The sequence below is a fragment of the Strix uralensis genome, chromosome 14, assembly GCF_047716275.1.
Source record: "Strix uralensis isolate ZFMK-TIS-50842 chromosome 14, bStrUra1, whole genome shotgun sequence".
NCBI classification, from domain to species: domain Eukaryota; kingdom Metazoa; phylum Chordata; class Aves; order Strigiformes; family Strigidae; genus Strix; species Strix uralensis.
Window position 1 is genome coordinate 16,707,612 of NC_133985.1, and position 19,804 is coordinate 16,727,415.

Here is a 19,804-nt window from a genome sequence, read left to right on the forward strand (position 1 = left end):
CTCAGGCAGAACGTGTCTCATCTGAGCTGTATTGCTCTAATTACTAGCTTTGTTCCCACAACTTACGTGCCTTTTGCAGCAAACAAGTGATATGTCACTAATCATCTGGACAGTGACAAGAGAGACCTGATATAGCTGTGCTCAAGTGCTTGATAGATGGCATTCTCTCCTGAGGTTTGGTTCTTGATGTTTTTCTTGTTTTAGTGAGGACAAGTGCAACTCAGATTCCACAATGTGCACCCTTCTTTGATTATGACATCTCAGGCAAGTGGCAGATGTCTCCCCCATTAGGGCTAATTAAAACCAATTATATTATTCCAACGTAAGCTGTAGAAGAATAGACTGGAGAAGAGAACTGAGGCTCTCTTGAAGAGCAAAGGATATTGCATATTAGACGGGAGAAGTGCATGGAGTCTTTTTGCTATGTGTTTGCACTTAAGGGAGTATCATAGTGGTATCTGGGCAGCATTCTCCATTGCACCTACTTCCCACACTTCCTTGCATACCTCATTACGCACCGTTCCTCAATACCATCTGCTGGGTCCCCCACAGTATGCCTTGTCACCAGCTGCTTAGCAGAAGGTAGGACAGCCCAACACATGAGGACACTGGGTCTCAGACTGATCTTAATAAATGACTTTGCCTCTTGAACCCCCAAATTTCCACCTGGTAAAATGGAGGTGATGACCCATTCTCCCCATACACCATTCAGCTCCACAACAATTCCTCTCACAGAGACCTCTCAGAATGTTTTGAGTGCTGGAGTGGGAGAAGGCAAACCCACTCAGTGTACATTGAAAAAAAACCCACAGAGATGGGAGAAAAACTAGAACCTGAGTTCTGCTTACATGGCACAATAAAGCATCAGGTAGGACCACCTCTACTAGGCACGAACATACTTGCTCTTGGACTCTCAAAGCAGTTTCTCTGGGTTAGCAAGGTGCTTTCTATAGGCTCATTGCCTCTACTGAAAAATAGACTATGAGAATCTCGGCAGTACCCAGCTAACACTGCAATACCACTTCTAGGTGTTCAGAGCCAGCCTGGGTTTCCCCTGCAACTGCACGGAGCTATGTAGATAGACTTTGTCTGCACGATTTTGCTGGCAGAAAATACCTTGTCTAGATTGTCTATATTGTGGGGCCTACACTGTTTTTGTTCACATCCTTCCTGGCAATAAACTCCTGCTTTAACATTCACATCAATGTTCCTGTATGAAGAAACTAGATACACTTTCAGCCAGCTTCTCTCTGCACCTACACTGAGAGCACCCTTGGAGCTTCCAAGCTTACTAGAGGATCTCCATCTTTGCTGGCCTATGGGCTTGGGCTACTAACCTGAAACATGACCTCCCCTACCACCTCTTTGAATGGTCAGCAATCTGTAGAAGCAGGAGTTGCTATTAGAACTTCTTTATGAGAACTTGCATTATGATTCTGAGGCTGCAGAGAAGAATTTGACTGTACAACACATGTTTCTGGTAGAAGGAATAGCCTTGTCAGAGAAGCCACTTTTTTAAGCAGAGAGCAGTCCTATAACTCACAGCTGCACTTGTCAGTGCTTTGCAACACATAGCTCAGGGCAAACAACCAGGAAAACCTGGGCAATTTTCTTTTCAACCACTTGCTATGTGGTCAGTATCCCACTCTCCAGAGATCAGGTCATGAAACATTCATCACCAAAGCCAGAACCTTCACAGCAGCACCATTCACCGCAACACTAAGCAAATTGTGCGTCCTTATCCACCCTGTGTTTTAATGGACTTGCTATCTGACTGCTCAAGATAAAAATCCCCTGGCCTAATTGAAGAGGTGAATGCATCTGACACAAACACACAGCCAAAGCCTTTTGCACAGCCTTGTTGTTCTATGTGCAATAAAAAAATAAAACCAGAAATTTGTTTTACTCCATGAAGTATTTAGTCCCTCACAGCTGCCAGTAAGTTGTTAAAACAGCACCAATGTTAACTGCAGAGTGCTGATAGGGGGACAGAGACTGGCAGCCTTTAGTTACGATGAGGAAGGACGCTTTGGGACAGGCTTGTAATTTATTTCCACTTCCTTCCAGTCCTTTCAAACCTCCATTTGCAAGGCAGTAAATCCTCCCTGAGACCTTGTATGCTGCAAAGACACGGTGGCTCCCAAGCTGAAGGGAGTGTGTGCTGCCCTGTTTTAGGAGTCAGACACCTGCTTACCCCAGACTCCTTCTATGGGCCACTGAACCAGGTAAGTATCTCCAGGGGTTATACGCAGTACCTCAAGGGATTACTCATCCCTGAGAGGGCTTTCTCTCCTTCCACTGAGGGATAACTGGGAAGTATACTCGCAGCATCCTAGGTAGTACATAGTTCTGCTCCCCTTTTTCTGATTTACCAGGCTTGGCATCAATCCTCATGCCTTTGGGCACAAAGAGCCAGAGTTTGAAAACCTCCATGGCAAAAAACATCTCCAGAAGGTAATTAACCCCTGCGAATATCAGAATCACCATCTGAAAGTGTTTATTACTGTGGCCTATAAGTTTAGGGCACAACTCCCAAGCTCTGGTGTTTTGCTTTAATGTCTAAATAAGATAGCAACAAATTCAAGTCTTTGGAATCATGTCCCTACTTAGGGCAAATTTTAAGTGGTGTAAAGTGCGACTCTTCTACAAACCAGCTGAGTGGACCTATCTGTATGGACCACCCAAGGCACAAAGTATGTAGTCCCCAAGAGTCGGTGCCTCTGTTTCTTTCAAATATTTTTTTTTCCCCACAAGCTTCTATCCTTCCTCTGAGATTTGGTGCAAAATTCATTTTGCTTGTGTAATCAGGCAGGTTTCTGCTGAGGAAATGCATGGCTGCATTGCAGGATTGAAATCCTTTCACTTCATCTGGTCTGAGCACACTGCAGCTCTATCACCAGGTTGAATGAGCAGCTGCTGTTTTCCTGCTCTCCCCCTTCAGTTTGAACTGTATTGCAAAGACCCTGGATTTACAAGGTAAGATTTTCTTCCCTATTTCAGACTTGGAGGGGAACAGACTGTGTTCTTGCAGGGGGCTGGAGAAGCCTTCATTTCACCTTTGATGGCCCCTGTATCAACACGTGCTTCAAAACTTTTCAGTTATAAACCCTGCAGAAAGAATCTAAACCCCACATTGCTGCTGATTGTATGATATGAAATTGCAGCCTGAATCTGGCTAAGGGGCTGTGGGTTCCCCAGTCCTGTTCCACTCCAACCCCTAGGCTCACCTCCATCCCAGCCATTCCTCATAGTCTGAAAATTAGCAGAGCAATTAAATAAAGTGAAGCACCTAGGAGCTGTTTTAGCACTTTTCACAGTATCATATGTAATGGACAGAGATTTTGTCCTAGATTTTGCTGTCACAAAACAGGATATTTCCATCAGATTCTTGTTTTCTTCACGAGTAGCTATCAATAAATTAGTATGGTCAGGGGTATGTGGTTGTCATATGTTTATAACCATATTGTACATGCACAGACGCAAATTAGCACCTACATCGAACAGCAAATTTAATCCCTGCAATAGTATCATCCCAGCAGACACCACCTAAATATTATGACCAAAGGCCTTTTCCTTTGTGTTCAGCTCCTCTTGTTTACAGAAGAAAATATACTTCACAATTTTACTGGTGATTTTGATGATAATAAGCATGTTTGTCAGGACAGTAGGAGGAGGCTTTATGCCCTGCTTGACAATTCTATGGAAAAATAATCACCTTTGATTTCTAGTGTAAACTGCTGCCATCACACATTTAAATGAGAAAAACCAAATACAGCAATAATGTGGTAATGGTTGGTTGGTCTTGATGGGAAACAAGCTCCTCTGTCACTTCTGGTGCTATTCTGTTCCTTGCTGGGCTAACAGGACCTGCATCTAACATGCCTGAGTGCATTAGTGTTATACAGTGCTATTCTGTATATAACATCAGGGTGATGAAAATACTATGGAGATTGTCCTGCATCACTCACCATTCTTGATCCTTGAACAATCTCTCTGATTTGTCATTACAGCATTCTGGTATAGCATCACGCAGTAAAACCCAGCAGGGTGGTTTTCTGATGGATTTATTGAGAAAGAAAAAATTTCCATTCCCACTCATTAGAGGATGGCATCAAAGCCTGAAACTTCCACGCTGAAAATGCATAATCCCATCCCTGCAATGGTTCGTTTTCACTCATATCACTTAGTGTTATCACTGCCAGTTTGCAAAGGGCAGGTTCTTCCATGGCAGTCGTCTGCTTCAGTTAGCAGCTCCTGCCAATGCTTCCACTATAAGGAACAAGAAAAACTCCCCAAATCCCACAGCTATCCCTTCCATAGCCTCATGTAAAGTCCCCTCTTTTCTTTTTGTCAGTCAGCACTTTCATTCCTATCCTTCAGACCGTGCTACATAGGCTCTCCTTGTTCAAGAAAAAAAAAATCCAAGGAAAATCCTGTCTTCATGTGAGCATATGCCTGCATGGCCAGGTGTGGACACATAGGATTAACCCCATCCAGCCATCTGTCTCTGCTCCAAAATCCTCAGCTCCCGGGCTTTAGGAGCACAGCTCAGAGACAGGCTGGCTGCCTGTGCCTGCAGGACTCAAGACCATCACATCTTATTTCCCTGGACCCTCTGCTTCATCTCACTGGTGTGGTCTGCCTCCCCAGCTGGGAACCACAGATGTAGCGCTCACTCTCTACTCCTAGACGGCAAAATCTGGGCCAGATTTTCAAAGGAATTCCTGGCCAGACATTCGAATGCTTAGCACCCACAAGTGGGCCTGAATTTCAAAAATACTCAAAGCCTGGCAGTTACTTTCATGATGTTTCCAAAAACCTGCATGCACCCTTCATGCACTCTACCACATGCTTCCCACCACGTGCCTGCACACAGGATGGGATCTGCAACTCAGAGAGGCACAAACACTGTTCATTGGATAGTCAAGAAAAACAAATACTGGAAGGGAGAGATGGTACTGAACAAAAACACTCAATCCAGCATGCTCTCTTCAGGGCACAAATATCTAGAAATCTGCACGTGAACCTGTGCACGCTTCAGCAGTGTCTCATCTTAAATGAAAAGAGGGAGGAAGAATACAGTGGGTGCTACCGCCAGAGTGATAAAATGATTGCTCTGAAGAGCAACACATGGCACTTTTTGTTCCTGTGTACCTATTCATCCACCTACGTGGCTTTTTTTTTCCAAGCACTCACCACGGAATCCTCTGCTTGAACCCTTCTGCTGAAATGTGACAGAGCGTCAGGATGTCGCCTGCTCCCATTCAGCAGCACTCACGCTTTATGCGGCAGGATGTGATCTTTATTTCTGCAAACTCCGACAGCTCTTTAAACTGTTTCTTGAAAAGAACCAATAGATCCTCCCTGAAAATACAACATTCCAAATAAAAAAAAAATTGTTTTAAAGGAAAACACCCCTAACTCCCCAAGTCACCTCTCACTTCAAAATGGAAGATTAATATTATAATTATGACAAAACAATCAGAAAAATTACTTTAATGGTAAAAAGGAATATTTGGACCACCTGAAGCAATTTGCTTATTTGTGTTGAATTAACCAGACTGTTTAAGCTGAAATAAAGAGATTTTTTTTAAGTTCACTTTGAAGCACTCATAAGGAGCTTGAATAAAGCTAACACCATTTACTCCAAAAGCAATCTGAATCCCAAGGAATTGCTGCTGCTTTTGGTTTTGTTTGGTTTTGGTTTTTTTTTTTTTTACATCAATGCAACAAATAATATATAGCTTATATGCTCAATGTATGTGTTTAAAAATTAAAAAATGTTATTTGGTCTGGCAATATACCAAGAAAGCAAAACTATTGCCTTCTATGCTGCACTTCTGCCAGGCTATGAACAGGCTTTTATAGTCTTATACTTACGGTCTCCTTGTATGTCATAAGAATTAGTAGAGTTTATTCCCCTAACATCCCTAAGAGACAGAAAAATATTATCTTAATTTTACACATGAGGAACTAATGTCCACATTAGATTGAGAGTGGCCTGAAATATCTAAGGAAGTCTGAGGCAGAGTCTAAAGACTGTTTTTCTCAAGCAGAATAAATAGTCAAAAATATTGAAAGAGTCAGTGAATGGTGGAGTTGTTAATTTTGTCCTTCACAGGACAAAGCGTCATGGAATTTGGTTTTTGCTATCACTTGCCTGTTGTATTCAAGATAGAAAATCCAGGGACAAAACACCTGTAGTGCAAAGACTGCAGAAGCAATTTCAGCAGCCAGCACATACTCAGCACATGCTAGTTCTGTCTTGTGTATCACAACTAGTTTCTATTAAGAGAGGAAGTATTGGCCAAGTCATTGAGATTGTCTTGTGGGAATGATGTCATGAGATTTTTAACTTCTGCCTGCCCAGTCAAGAGGGATGAGCTGAAGGGAGCTAGATTTAACATCTCATCTAAGGAATGTCACCTTTAATAGAGGAGCAGCCTCCTCAACTACTGCACTGCAGTGTCATCCTTGATATGTGCTTCAGCCACAATGCTAGACAAACTCCTGACTTCCCTGCCCAGAAGCAATGGCACTACTGGTTGAGTCGAGCTGTTCTGTCACAACAGTAACACTTCTGAAGGTGAAAGGGTAAATATCTTAAGAGGTTTTTCCCACCTTTTGGGAAACTGGCTTAATATAATCTAGAGATGCCAGTGACATATATGGTCAACCAAGATTTCCTCACCTGCTAATCTAGAAGTATAAAATGTTCTCTAGACACACAAATTCAAGAGCTCAGAAAATACCAACTCATAAGCAGAAAGATCATCTGCCATGTTCACCCATTCTGGGTCCCCAAAGCAAGCCAGCTTGCAAAAAACCTGTTATATTATGCTAATCTGAAAGCCACAGCACTGCTGTTGTTAGCTGCTATTGTTCTTGTGTAGCATGAGAAATCAGGAAATTAGAATTTACCCCAGTTACATCAAGCAGCAAACAAACAAGTAGCAATCTAATCTATTATTTGGGCTGCAAAGTGCCCCTACAATTGATCCAATCCTGCCATTGCAGGCAAAGGAACAAATGACTAGGATGCTCAGTGTGAATGAGCTCCTGCTAATGTTGTTAGGGGGAGGAGACCACTGTCTCACAAAGGCTTGAAGGATGCAAGCAAGCCTAGACAGCAGCTTTCTTGCTGGAGAAACACAGAACTGAAAGAAACAGAGGAGCACACTTGCATGAAGATGTGTGTAAGGAAATGGAGCTGTTTTTAAAAATAGGTGTTTGAGTTTTTTCCCCCAGAAGAAATCTACAAGGGACACACCCAATGTCCTCCTTCAGTACCTTCTTGGAAGCTGTCCTGCATTGCACCAAGAATAGCTGGAGTTTGCTGGAACAGATCAGAAGAACACACAAGAGAAATGAACAGTAAATAGCCACTCTGTAGCTGGCTTTAACTATGCCTATTAAACCCTTCCTGGCATAACCATGAAACCCCAGTTTCATCACAGCTATTTTTAGGCAGCTATCTGTGACCTGCTTGGATGATCAAGTTTTTAATATAGCAAGAAATACAGGTATGTACTTCAGAGAGTGGCACCTCTGAGCCCATGCAAGATCTAAAGTGGACTCACTCCAGCTAGAAGAGTCTGCTCCCTATCTGTGAATATCAATGGAAAGACTCACAGTAGGTTTTTTGGATTGAGTCCTAGATGCTTTCCTAATTTTTCAATCAGAGGAAAAAACAGCATCTCTGATAAACAGTTTTGTTTCTTTTACTCCTCACCACCTTCTAACAGGACTGTGGGGGGATCTGGTGAAGCTCTTAGGACAGTGAAGAGCTGGCAAACCAAATCCCAAATCCTTACAGAGAAAAATGCAAATTAACACTAGTTCTTGCTGCTGAGATGAACACAGCAACAGAAACAACAGAGGACAGGTTTGAAGAGGGTCATAAATGAGAAATTTAGACCAGAAGTGTGCAGAAAGCTTGACACATGAAGGGAGGCGTGTTAAGAAAGGATCTTAAAAGACCATGAGAGAATTACTCCCTGATTACAGTAAAGAAAACTGTAAATAAAACAGAAGAGATTTTGTGCAAAGATGTGCTTCTCAGTGTGCCCACCATTTATAACACTGATTGTATCATTAGTCACATCTCCTTTTCCAGATGATAAAATATGCATGTATTTTGAAAGATGGGTTCAAAGAACATTGATACATAAATCTCTTGGAAATGAAACACCCAGTGTTCTGGACAAAAAGAAACTCCTCCTCATGTTATTTTCTGTTTTTTAAGGTCGTTAATAGATTCAGAGAGAGGACTTATGGCAAGGCATCTGGACTCCTCAAATGCTGCGTTAATGGAAGACAAGTGCTATACAAATCCTTTTTAACACTCCAAGAAGACAAGGCAATTTGTTTTCTTACTGTCAACTTTTATTAATAGATTGAATTTCAGTTAAAGAAGGTCATTAGGAGGAAATGGAGAAATGAAGAAGTGAACAGAACGCATTTCTGCTGGCAAGAAAAGCAAGAAGCAAACTGTGAGAAAGGTTAGAAGTGCCAAAAATATGCCAGAACAATGGATCATCCTTTCTCTGCAATTTTCCTCCCCCCCACCCCCCCCTTTACATCTGCACTGTCTTCATAGACACTTATTTATCTCCTTCATTGCCTCTTTATTTATACAACAGGAACAAACATGGCCTACTCAGCTAACAGTCACTTCATAAGGAACTGTAATCCTAACAATTTAAAAATTCCGTTAACACCTACAAAACTGACATGCCACCCAGAATGTTTCCTCTGTTAGTTAACTGCTAGGTCCCTGCTGCACAGTTTTGCAAGAAGTTTGGATCCTGGTACAGGGTTATTAATTTCCGGATCAACCACATGCAAATATACATGTTTTGAAAAATAACTGAGTTTCAGTGTATGGGACATTCATGGAAAAAAGTGAAATACCCAAAGGCTACGTAAAGGAAACCAGATTCAGGAGGACTGGAAGCACAGAGTACAGAGAAAGGCTTATACAAGTCAATTAATGTCACAACTTTCCAGCCCAAAAAATGCTCAGATTTGTTGTGTTGCTTTGCCAAGACTAATGTAAATGACATTGAGCAAAAGAAGTTTCAGAACAGAAAATGAAAGACCATTGCTTCATTGACAGTTTTAGATCTTTTCCTAATCAGTGTCATTTTTCTTCAGACATACTCCATTCCATTTATTTTCTCTGATAGTTTTTAACAGAAATATCTTTTGTAACAGAGAACAAACTGTTTTCAAGAGATGTTTTGTCCTTTCCAGAGTTTCTACACCCACTATTTAGACCTGCTCATGAGGGTTTGGGAAAGCTGTAAGAGTACAGCTCTTCAAAATTCAGTTATTACGAGAGGGACAAATAGTGGGATGTAAAAGCTGTCACCATGGCATCCTAGGGGCAAAGGAGCCTCACTAGTTTGTTATTCACAAATGCTGCTAACAAAGTTTTTTTGTTTTTTACATGCAAGATTTTTCTGCCAAACACCCAGGAGATTTGTCATTAGCAATCTTGATCTCTTATTATTTCACGAGCTTTTTTTGCCCTGACTTGAGCTCTAAATAGGCAAGGCTGAGTCCTTGGCTAAGCAAGATTCTCACAGATAAAAAGCAGAGTTTTCTCCACCTTAGGAGTTCAAGGATCTGGCCACTTGATAATAGTGGAACGCTAAAATTTTAATTGTGCTAACTGAATATTAATGACGACCTGAAAGACAGCTTAATCCCTATGGAAATATCTGAAACTCATCTTATTTAGGGGAAGTTTCTTCACATTATAAGGAATCTTTTCACGTCACTTTCTCTTGCCTTATTGGTAAGGATATTTTGCTAACAGTAGCTCCATCAAGAATCCTTGTGTTCCTGTTGGGAGCTCCTGTGTCCATCACTGGGACTTGTAATTCTCTGAATTAATAGATTTGTCAATCTTACGGTTAGAGATAATTATTACAAACCTTGAGTCTGATCTCCTGTGTAACATACCATAGACTGCCCTTGCTTGTTCAGAGAATGAGAGAAATGCTGCCTGGAAGACTCCTCCTAAAGTAAGACCATCACAAACACTAGATCGACTGTGACTGCATCTGAGTCCTTAAAAGCTCCAACAATTAAGAACTTCACAACTTCTCTGGATAAACTGCTCTAGTGATGCAACATCCTCTAGCAAATAAGATTTTCCTGATGTCCACCTCCTTAGCTGCAACGCACGCTGGTCCCTTGTTGTGCAACATCTCACTAGGGAAAAAGAGTTCCATTGTCTTGTTGAATTTCCAGTTTCTCTTGGCTCAGTCCTCAAGTTTCCCCAGTTCCCCCTAAACTGAAGCTCTACCACTTGGCATATCAACTTCACCATTCCATTTTTTGTTGTCCACAAGTTTCTCAAAGATGCTTTCTCTCATTGCAATTTGTTGGTGTAAATGTTGAACACTACTGGCTCCGGTATGACCCACTGAGTATTATTGGTAACAGCTGTAAACTGAAGGTTCAAGACACTGATTACTACTCATAGCTTGTAAATTGGCTGCGCTACTGGGCTTTAACAGCCTGTTTGTCCAACTCATACTTTGTCAGCTAACAAATAAAAATGCTGCGGGAGTTGTCAAAAACCTTAGCAAAGTTAAAGTTCTGATAGCCAGTCTTTTCATCCTAGAAGGATCTCAGGTTGGTCAAGTATGATCAGCCCTTAGTAAATGAGTGCTGGCTGCTCCTGGTTGCCTTCTGCCTTCCGTGCCTGTGGAACCAAATTCCAAAATGAATAATCTTTCCAAGGACTGAGATGGGACTGACAGACAAGGAGGACGACTCAGGGCACTGTAGATCTTCAAGGATCAGCATACCATTAGCCTTTTTCCAGTCTTTGGGTTGACTTTGCTTGTCCCCTCTACTCAGTGACAGACTAGCATTTTCTCTGAACTTACTTTTGCTACTAGCACACTAGAGACCAGAAGGGCTGAGTTCACATTGCTACTCCATCACAGCTCTTCTGTGTGATGGCAGAGAAGTCACACAGAGGATTTTTCCCATCTGATAATATGTACCTAGTCTGTGTTAGTTATCTAGATCCCAACTATAGTTCCCTTCTCAAGGTAACACATCCCCTTCCTCACATAGGCGGAAGGAGCTGCTTTGTGGGCATGGTTACCTACAGTGATTGTAGAAGGTGTTAAGACAATTTACAGCAACTGGACAATTTTATATGACTACTTAGGCAAGAGAAGCCTTTGCAATAATCCTTCAACATAATAAATAAAATGCACATGGCCCTGGTTTTCAAGTCAATGTTGTACAAAAGAAACTTGCAGAGACTTCTTTTCAGAGCCACTAAATATCAGAGTTGGTAAAAATAAGACATGAAAAACAGTTTTCTTGGCTCTGTTCTTGGAGAAACACAGCTTGGATTTGATTTGCTGCTATTCACGAGGGTCACGCTGTGCTCCTTTTTCATGCATATTTAAGTGGCTCTTAGCTTTTTGCAAAACATTCCCTGAACCTGCAAGTTTCATGAGTTTGTCCTGTAAGTGGATTATATTGTATTTCTCAATCAACTCAGTAAAGGCTATAGTGCCAGGAAGCTTTTGCCATATACCTCATGGTCCAAGTTCAGAGCTCTTAGATGCAGTGAAGCAGCAGGCATGTTCACTCTCTGTACATTTGTATCAATTAACTCTTGCAGAAAATAGCTAACATTCACATACATTAATTGTTCATCACTTAAGATGACTCTTCTGCTCTACAAACCCACCAGGGCTTCTTCAGTTTTTCCAAAGCTTAGTAACCTGTGCAAGTTCAATTCCTCAAAAAAAGTGCTCAGGGAAATGCAGTTTTAATGTTTGGTAGGAGTGAAAAAAAGAAAATAAATAAATCCATGAACTGCACTATTTTGCTCTCCAGAAGAAAGAAGCAGAAAGCATTGGAGGCAGCGCCGAACAGGGCTGCATGAGAAAGCATGGAAGGGCACCTGCTTCTGAAGGAGGGTGTCCAACAGGGAGGGTGGTGATACAGCAATAAGCTATTACTTCCCTCACAGTCACTGACATTTGAATGTCTCGGATTTTCTGCCTCCTTTATTAGCCAAGGCCCTGCTGAGCTCATTGCCAAGTGACAAGGAATTCCACCCTGAGTAGTGGGAAGGAAATACCAAGGGTGGGTGAAGAAGGGTCTTGTTCACTGCTGAAAGGAGGGGATGGCTTTCTGATCCATGCATGCTCTGATCTGTCAATATGGGTTTGTTATTCCTTAGAAGCAGGCTAAAGGCTCAGTAAGATGTTATTTAAGCCATATCCTAAAAAGAGAGAGCAAGCTGAAGGGACACACCCAGTGCCGAGAGCAAGTAGGGAAAGATAGAAAGGATATTTGCCAAAATAATTTCTCAGAAGTAACAAACCTTTCTTGTGCAGATGCTATTGTTTTAATTAGAATTCAGAGCTGGGATGTGTCAGCTTTATCCCTGTATTGCAGAAGGCCACAGCTTTGGAAGAGAACCCTCAAGCTTCAAGCACTGAAGTAAGAGAGATGGATCCTCTGAGATCCCAAGGCAAGTACTGGGGAAAATAAACTGTTAAAGAAAGAAATGAGTCCCTCTCCCAAGCATGCAGCTTGCTGGCACCTGTGAAAATTGAGGGTGAATCTCAGAAAAAGAGGTGCTGGGATGCAGAGAAGACAGGTGCAGTTGGAGATATTCCTAAATGGGCTTGCAAAAATGAAAAAAATTACAAGGAATCTCAGAACCACAGCAGCTTTGATGCATGACTTGTTTTAGAATGTCTTGGTGTATGTAATAAGTTACCTGTTTGTGAACTGGTAAGCTTTTTAACACTTCACAGCATCCAGGAATTTCCCTTCCTGGTCATGGGGTTCAGCTGCCTCGCCCCAGCCACGTACATAACGCAGCAGGATTCCTGGAGCAGTCTCTCCAAACTTAAATCGAGTCCAAGCTTATTAGCACATGTTTATCACCTTCAATTACATCAACAGCAGTACAGTCTGCTTCTGGGATGCACAGTTTTGCTAGACAAAACTGCAGAAGAGTCACTGGGGCTGTTTCAATTACTTCAAAATGACGACACTTAACTGCTTCAGAACAAAGCACAGCGAAAATCTTCCGCTCTTGCCTTTTTTCCCTGACACCTGGTACAGCATCATTCATGATTCACTGCATTGCAAATGCAATTTTGTTTTGAGGAGTTTTACTTCTATGGCTCACTAAGAGGCTTAATTGATGCTTTGCACAATGGCCCTGTTTTCTTTCTGTCTCTTGCTATATATAGCATAACAAATGCTACCTTGATTCCCGTAATGAGTTTATGGATACTGTGCTGTTCAGACAAATCAAGCTTTGAGCCCTAACACTATTTTTTCTGAGAATATCCAAATAGGGAAGCAGTGATGAGAGGCTTGTGATGTCCATTGTGTTCTGCCGTGGGACCTGAGTGACTTCTCCAGAGGTGGGGGAGTTCCCATTTGCAAGCGTCCACCAGAGTCACTGGAGGGGCTCTGAATACTCCAGTGCACATAAAGGAACATTTACTTAATTACATCTCTTAGCTGAATTTTGGCAATCTTCAACTCAGCCACAAATGGAAGAATGACATCTTCAATTCAGAGAGCAGAAAACAGCTGGGTAAGCCAGCACCACTCACTTAAGCATGGAAGTGGGTGTTGTGAAGAGATTGGGCATTTTGAATGTCATCGTTTTATGTTGTGTAAGCAGGGTGGGAATGTCTCTGCTATTTGGCTGTTTAATGATTACTGCAGGTTTTGAAGTTAATTTGGGAACCTCTGAAGAGAACAAAAGTGATGTTTATCAATATAAATCGAACCCCAGTAAAACCTGTGATCTAAGCCATGGACAGATTTGATTGCTGCTTTGACTTTATCCCCTCCTTAGGTAAGAGTTTGTGGCATGTAAAGCTCTCTTTACCAACTGGGAAATTCTAAAAACTGGTTTTGAGAAGTATTAAACTTTTGTCATTAGAATAAACAAACCTTTCCTCCCTTCTCATTCGTTTCTCTTCTTTCTAGTAATTTCTGGTTGTGATAACTCATCATCATTACAGTATCTGAACACCCTCCATAAATGCATGAATTCATTTTTTCCCCATATAATTTTTCCTCTCTTGGGAACAGAGAGGGACTTGAAATTACATGAGGGGTTCTATTTTAAAGTATTTATTCATGTACTTTATGACTGTTTATTGCTTATTAAAGGCAAGGCCAGAGAATTCTTGAGTCCACCAAGCTAGCTGTCCTAGCAAAGCTGCTGGCATCTAGTAGGAGTCAGTAATGATCAGCCAAGCCACTGGGCTCTCTCATCTCAGGGTAAGATAATTGTTTGGTCATTGGGTCAACTTTTAAGATCTTCATCTGGCATAACTGCTACTGCTCCACTGACATCAACTAGGCTGCATTAATTTACACTGCTAGCAAATTTGGCCCAATATATTCAAACTGGAATGATTTAAAATATATTGCAATATCTTTTCTCTGCTGGAATACATCAACTCCTACAACTCTAGGAAAGAGCTGTGAATTCCCTTTGGCTTACGGGAGGATTTCAGATGAATGCTGACTAAAGCATGGCAATTTGCATTTCACATTGGCACAGGCCTGCCTTTTGTTTCCAGACAAATGTGCATTTAACAGTAGACACTGGGCATGCAAAAATAAAAGCATACATTAACATACGTGCCTTTTGGTTTTGTCATCTGACCTTATCATGTGACATAAACCCTACAGGCAATTACTCTTAGCAAACAAGATTACTTACAACAGTAATGTGTTGTATATAGTGTCAAGCTTAGAAATACAGAGCAAATTAGCAGTATGCGAATGCTTCATTTATTTTATACATCTTAGACTGGTCTTACCATCAGACAGAGGTAGACAGTGTGCTTCTCTCCTTTGTTTTGTATTAAAAAAGCACAATGGAAACAGAAGGCAGAACTGGCTATTTATATCAGCTCCATCGGAAGTGGTGACAGGTATAATTACAGAGGAGAAATTACAGGGCTTATTTCAGTGGCATTTCTCCTGCTGTTCCAGGAAAGATAAAAGATTGAAAGTGTTCCTGACATATCTCCAAAGCAAAGATGCTTCAGTGGACTGTTCAGGTTATTTTCAGGTTGATTAAAAGCTACCTTCTCCAGTCATCAGTAGGGAACAGGCTGCGTGGGGTTTGCTTGTTGGCTTGATCACCTCCAGGACACCAATTCATGCAAGCCTGGAGCTTTTGTTGTTAGGATGCCCACTGCCAGGTAGGGTAATATTGTGCTAAACTCATCAATGGCTCTGCCAATCTACTTGCTCTGGCATCCACTACTTATTTTGCCCATCACATACAAGATGTGGCTCTGTACTGAGCAGAAGTCTCACGCCAAGCTCATTTCCACAAAAGCTTTGCAGAGTTGGCAGCTGTTTCTGAGTTACACCTAATCTCAGCCAGCTTCCCCAACGCTGGGATGGTGTTGATTAGTATAAGAAGCAGTCCTTGGGATTCACATGAAGTCACCAAAAACTGGGTCAGATTAAAACTAACCATAGCATTTCCATTACAATACCCCAAGGACAGCAGACAAACTGACAGCAGCAAAGGCAGAGCTGAGTTAAGCATTGTGAGCAGTGGGGTTGGATGACACCAGAGCTCTCTGGTTCAGGACTGCTCTGCAATGATTTCAGCATCCAGGAGTGCATCACTTTGCAGCACTAAGGCAGCTGCTCCCACAGCCACTGCTCCAAAAACCTTTGTCAAATGGAGCACTATGCAAAGGTGCCTGCTTGAAATTCGACAAAACCTTTACCCTTCCTCCCAGAAAATCAAATACTAAGGAGAAGACATTTAAAAGGCTCTTGACAGCAAGCCTAAAGAACAAGGAGCAAGAACAGAGAACAATAGCTCAGTTGCTTCCCCTCGATTGGGTTGTTTGAAATAATGTTGGCTTGTTACCTAGCAACATAGAGCTTATTGCTGGGCTAGTTACAACCTAATTCATATTTGTCATAATTTGTGTAATCAGAACTGATCATAAATAAAGACTGAATACAATCAACTGACTTATGTTTGCAATTAGAATCAATCTAAATCAGAGAAGGACATTAACAGCTCAGTCATTGGTTCTGGCTGACTTATTCTCATTCTGATACTTCCACTTAGATATTTACCATATTCTCCCTTACTATAATCTCCGATTAGGGCCCTGGGCATGTTCTTCAGCAAGATGCATGTCTCTAAATACAACTGAAGGACAGCATTAAACCCAACTTTGGCTTGACTTTCTTGGTCAGCTCCATTCACTTCCTCATTTCAGGTATTTTTGTTACCAAGTCTCCTAGGCATTTCACATCATCCAAATGAAACACTCAGTACCCTCCCTTCTGATTTTACATTTATCAGCCCTGAGCATTAGAGCACAAGCTCTGCAACCAGTGCCAAGTGCAGAGCTCACAGAAGTGACGATGCTGAATTACCTCAATACCTGCCCCAATATCTCTGCTATGTAGCACCTTCACTTGCTGTCACAAAAGGCTTTGGTGGCATATGGATATAACAGTTACACAGCAGCTCTCTTTACAGCTGAGCTATTACACACATACAGGACTCATCTGGCAGCTGAATGCCTATCATACAGCCTGGCAAACGCAGCTGAGCAGGAAACCTCAAGGATCTGAGGCTGCTTAATCAACAGATATGATTAATGGGAAACAGTCTTCAAATATGTAAAAGGAAGCTGCAGAGAACTGGTCTCTGTGCTACCTGTAGACAAAGCAAGAAATTGGAGACAACATACAAGAAAAGGTACTTAGAAGCAGAGCACTTCTCAGGGGTCAGGAACAGAGGGCACAGGAATTGCACTTGAGGAGGCTGTGAAATGGGATAGGAAATGCCCCAGAGTCACACTTGGCTGCCTGACTCCATTTGGTAAGCGGGGAAAGCACTCCGATTCTTGTACACTCTATCCCCAATGCACATCGCCATCTTTGAGAGTCAGTTTAATTAAGCTGGCAGGCATGTGAGGAGAGTAGTTGGGAGCTGGGTATGGCACAGCCAACCTGCATGGCAAGGCAGACCCACCTGCCCCACAGACATTATTTTCCCTGAGTTGCTACAGCAGCTGCCAGTTCCAGGGACCAAACAGTCTCTGTGCACCTTCTCTACTCCCCCTCCATGGATCTACATAGGAGATGAATCTGGCCCTGTTACTCTCCACCTCTAGATTTTGCTCTTGGTGGATCTTTTCATTACACAAAGGAAATCTGTTCATATAAAAAAATAAATCTTCAGAGCTGCCTCTCTGCAGTACAAGAGTGATTTACAGAACAGTAGATTAATCTATGTACCCCTTATGGTCTAAGCATCTTGCCTTGCTCTCCCAGCATGACTGCAGAAACACTTAACAGAATTTCCTGCTCATGTGTCACATTCACAAACCTACAGGCTTATTCCATACAGTGCAGGGTATCCCCTTCACTCCTTCTCCCTAGAAGGGAAACATTTTTCTAAACAGATGCAATGGGGGATCACACCATCAAATACTGGTCTGTGCAGGTACACGAGGAGGGGCTCAAACACTACATTAACTGTTGAGAAAATTTGCTTCCTGCCAGGAGCAGGAAACCAACTGCAGGATGAGCTGTCAGGCTTGGGAGTTAAAGTAGGACTTCCAACCCTTTAGTGGTTTCACAGAACAAGAGACACACGCAACCCTCCAAAATGAGAGTAGACACAGTACTCTGTGCTGTCAGGTGTGGACTCTGTGCAGGCTTCACCTGCAAAGCCCAGGGGGACAGTGGGCTCCAGCAGTGCAGCACAAGTGATCACTGGCCTGGCTTTGGTGCAGGGCAATGCCTGAGCCACTGCTTGCCTAGCTGTCCTCATTTCTCCTTTGCCACAGGGAAGACATTATCTATACAGCCCTGTTTTTCTGGAGCAGCTTGTTCTGCAATGGGGTGGGGCAGGGGCAGAAGAGCAGAGTCTCTCTGCTCTGGTCTCCTACACTTGCATGAGGGACAGTGGGCAATTTTTTCCCATTTCCTCTTCCAGCTTCAAATCACACCCAGCATGCCTTAGTCCCTTCCCTTCTTTTAATGCCCTGCCCAGCCAAACAGAAACTCTGCCATCACAGCCCCCAAGAGCTTCCCCTATAGCATCTCACAAAAGAAATGAGCTACCTACTCTCTTCCCTCCTCCTCCTCCTCCCCCTCCTCCTTTGGACTGGAATAAACTTGGCAGGCCCAGCCAAAGTCTTTTCCATCTGTGACTATCCAAATTAGTATAAACAAGAGATGTCAAAATAACTTGCCTATGTAACACCCGCTCCCCTTTTTGCTAACCTGGAATAATTTCTCACAGACTGCATCCATCACCAACTGCAGACATCTTAACATGGTGCATCACTGCTTCCAGCTTTTGGAAACCGGTACTAACACTGCTAAAGGCAAAGAGCTCAAACTTATCTCCCCCCTCCAAAAAATTAACTCTGCTTAGCATAACTGATGGTGAGATTTTATTCTTGTGACTTCAGACATGACCCAGGAGCTAAATTCATATGCATCTCTGAGGCACTGGGAACAGAACAGACCACATGCTGAAAACAATATGCATTTGTGGTAACAACAGCACAAGTGGTGGTCAGGCCAGGTGTAACATGGAGGGAGGCTGCTCAGAATATCTTTCTCCTCCTTTTGGATAGCCTGTCTTGGCCCTTTGAAAGCCAGCAGCAAATAGAGCAGCATGGCTTTCTGTAAATGACTGCACACGCTGTCTCCTGCTGGGAGAAATATGAGATGCTGGGGAACAGGAGCAAAAGCTATCCTTCACTGGAGCACTTTCCAGGACCCCTTCCAAAGGACACATGGCTCCCCCCCCAGGGCCATCACCATCCTCCCTGAGGCACAGGAACATTCGCAACCTCCAACAACATAACTTGCTCAGGAAGTGGACAGATTTTCTTCCAGGGCTTGTAGGGTGGGTTTCATCCTTTTGTAACAGGATGTTAGAGAAAGCAGAAGCAGGAGAGGTTGTCCATTATCTTACAGGTGATGCTTTCCTTGCCTATGTCCTTGTGTCTTTCTGTAATAGTTCCTTTTTAACCTGCAGTTCTCCTGGGAGGAGCAGGACTGTAACGGATAGTAGATCAGCAAATGTCTGGGCAGGATTAGTATCCTGGGATCATCTCAGCAACTCTCCAGTTTTCCTATTTGAGTAAGCAGAGATGACTGAGAGAAACCTGAGGACTCAGATATGACCTGGACTAGGCTGAGAGTTGAAGAGCTGATTCTCGTCCTATTTCTGTCTGTGTAATCCTTAACCTGAGGCACAAGTGTTACAAGTGCAAGTGTTAAGCCCATTTCCCTGCATAGTACTTATTACAGCCTCTAATTTACCGAAGCCTGGACACTGATCTCCCCTGCCTTGTTACAATTTGGCCTTCTATACGTGCCAAATCTAAATCACATCACCAGCTTCATGATAGATGAGCTTTTCCTTCAATGTTCCATCTTACAAATTCATACAGAATCTCAAATGCAGTCTCAGCATCTGCTCATAAAAACAAAACCACATCTTTCAGCCTAAAGTTGGAGAGGGGTGTCAAAAAGACACGGCCCTATTGAACTTTAGAGCTCAGAAAGCCAAAGATTAAGCATTATTAATGTGTGTTTAAAGCAATCTCACTGTCTCTGGGATTCTGACTCAGGAGCTCTGAACATCTGGTACAGCTAGCACTTCTTCTATGAAGGAAGTTGGCAGGCAGGTTTGTGCATCTCTAGGGCGAGTTTGGGAGAGCTTGTAGCTAAAAGGATAAATCTTATTAACCAATAAACA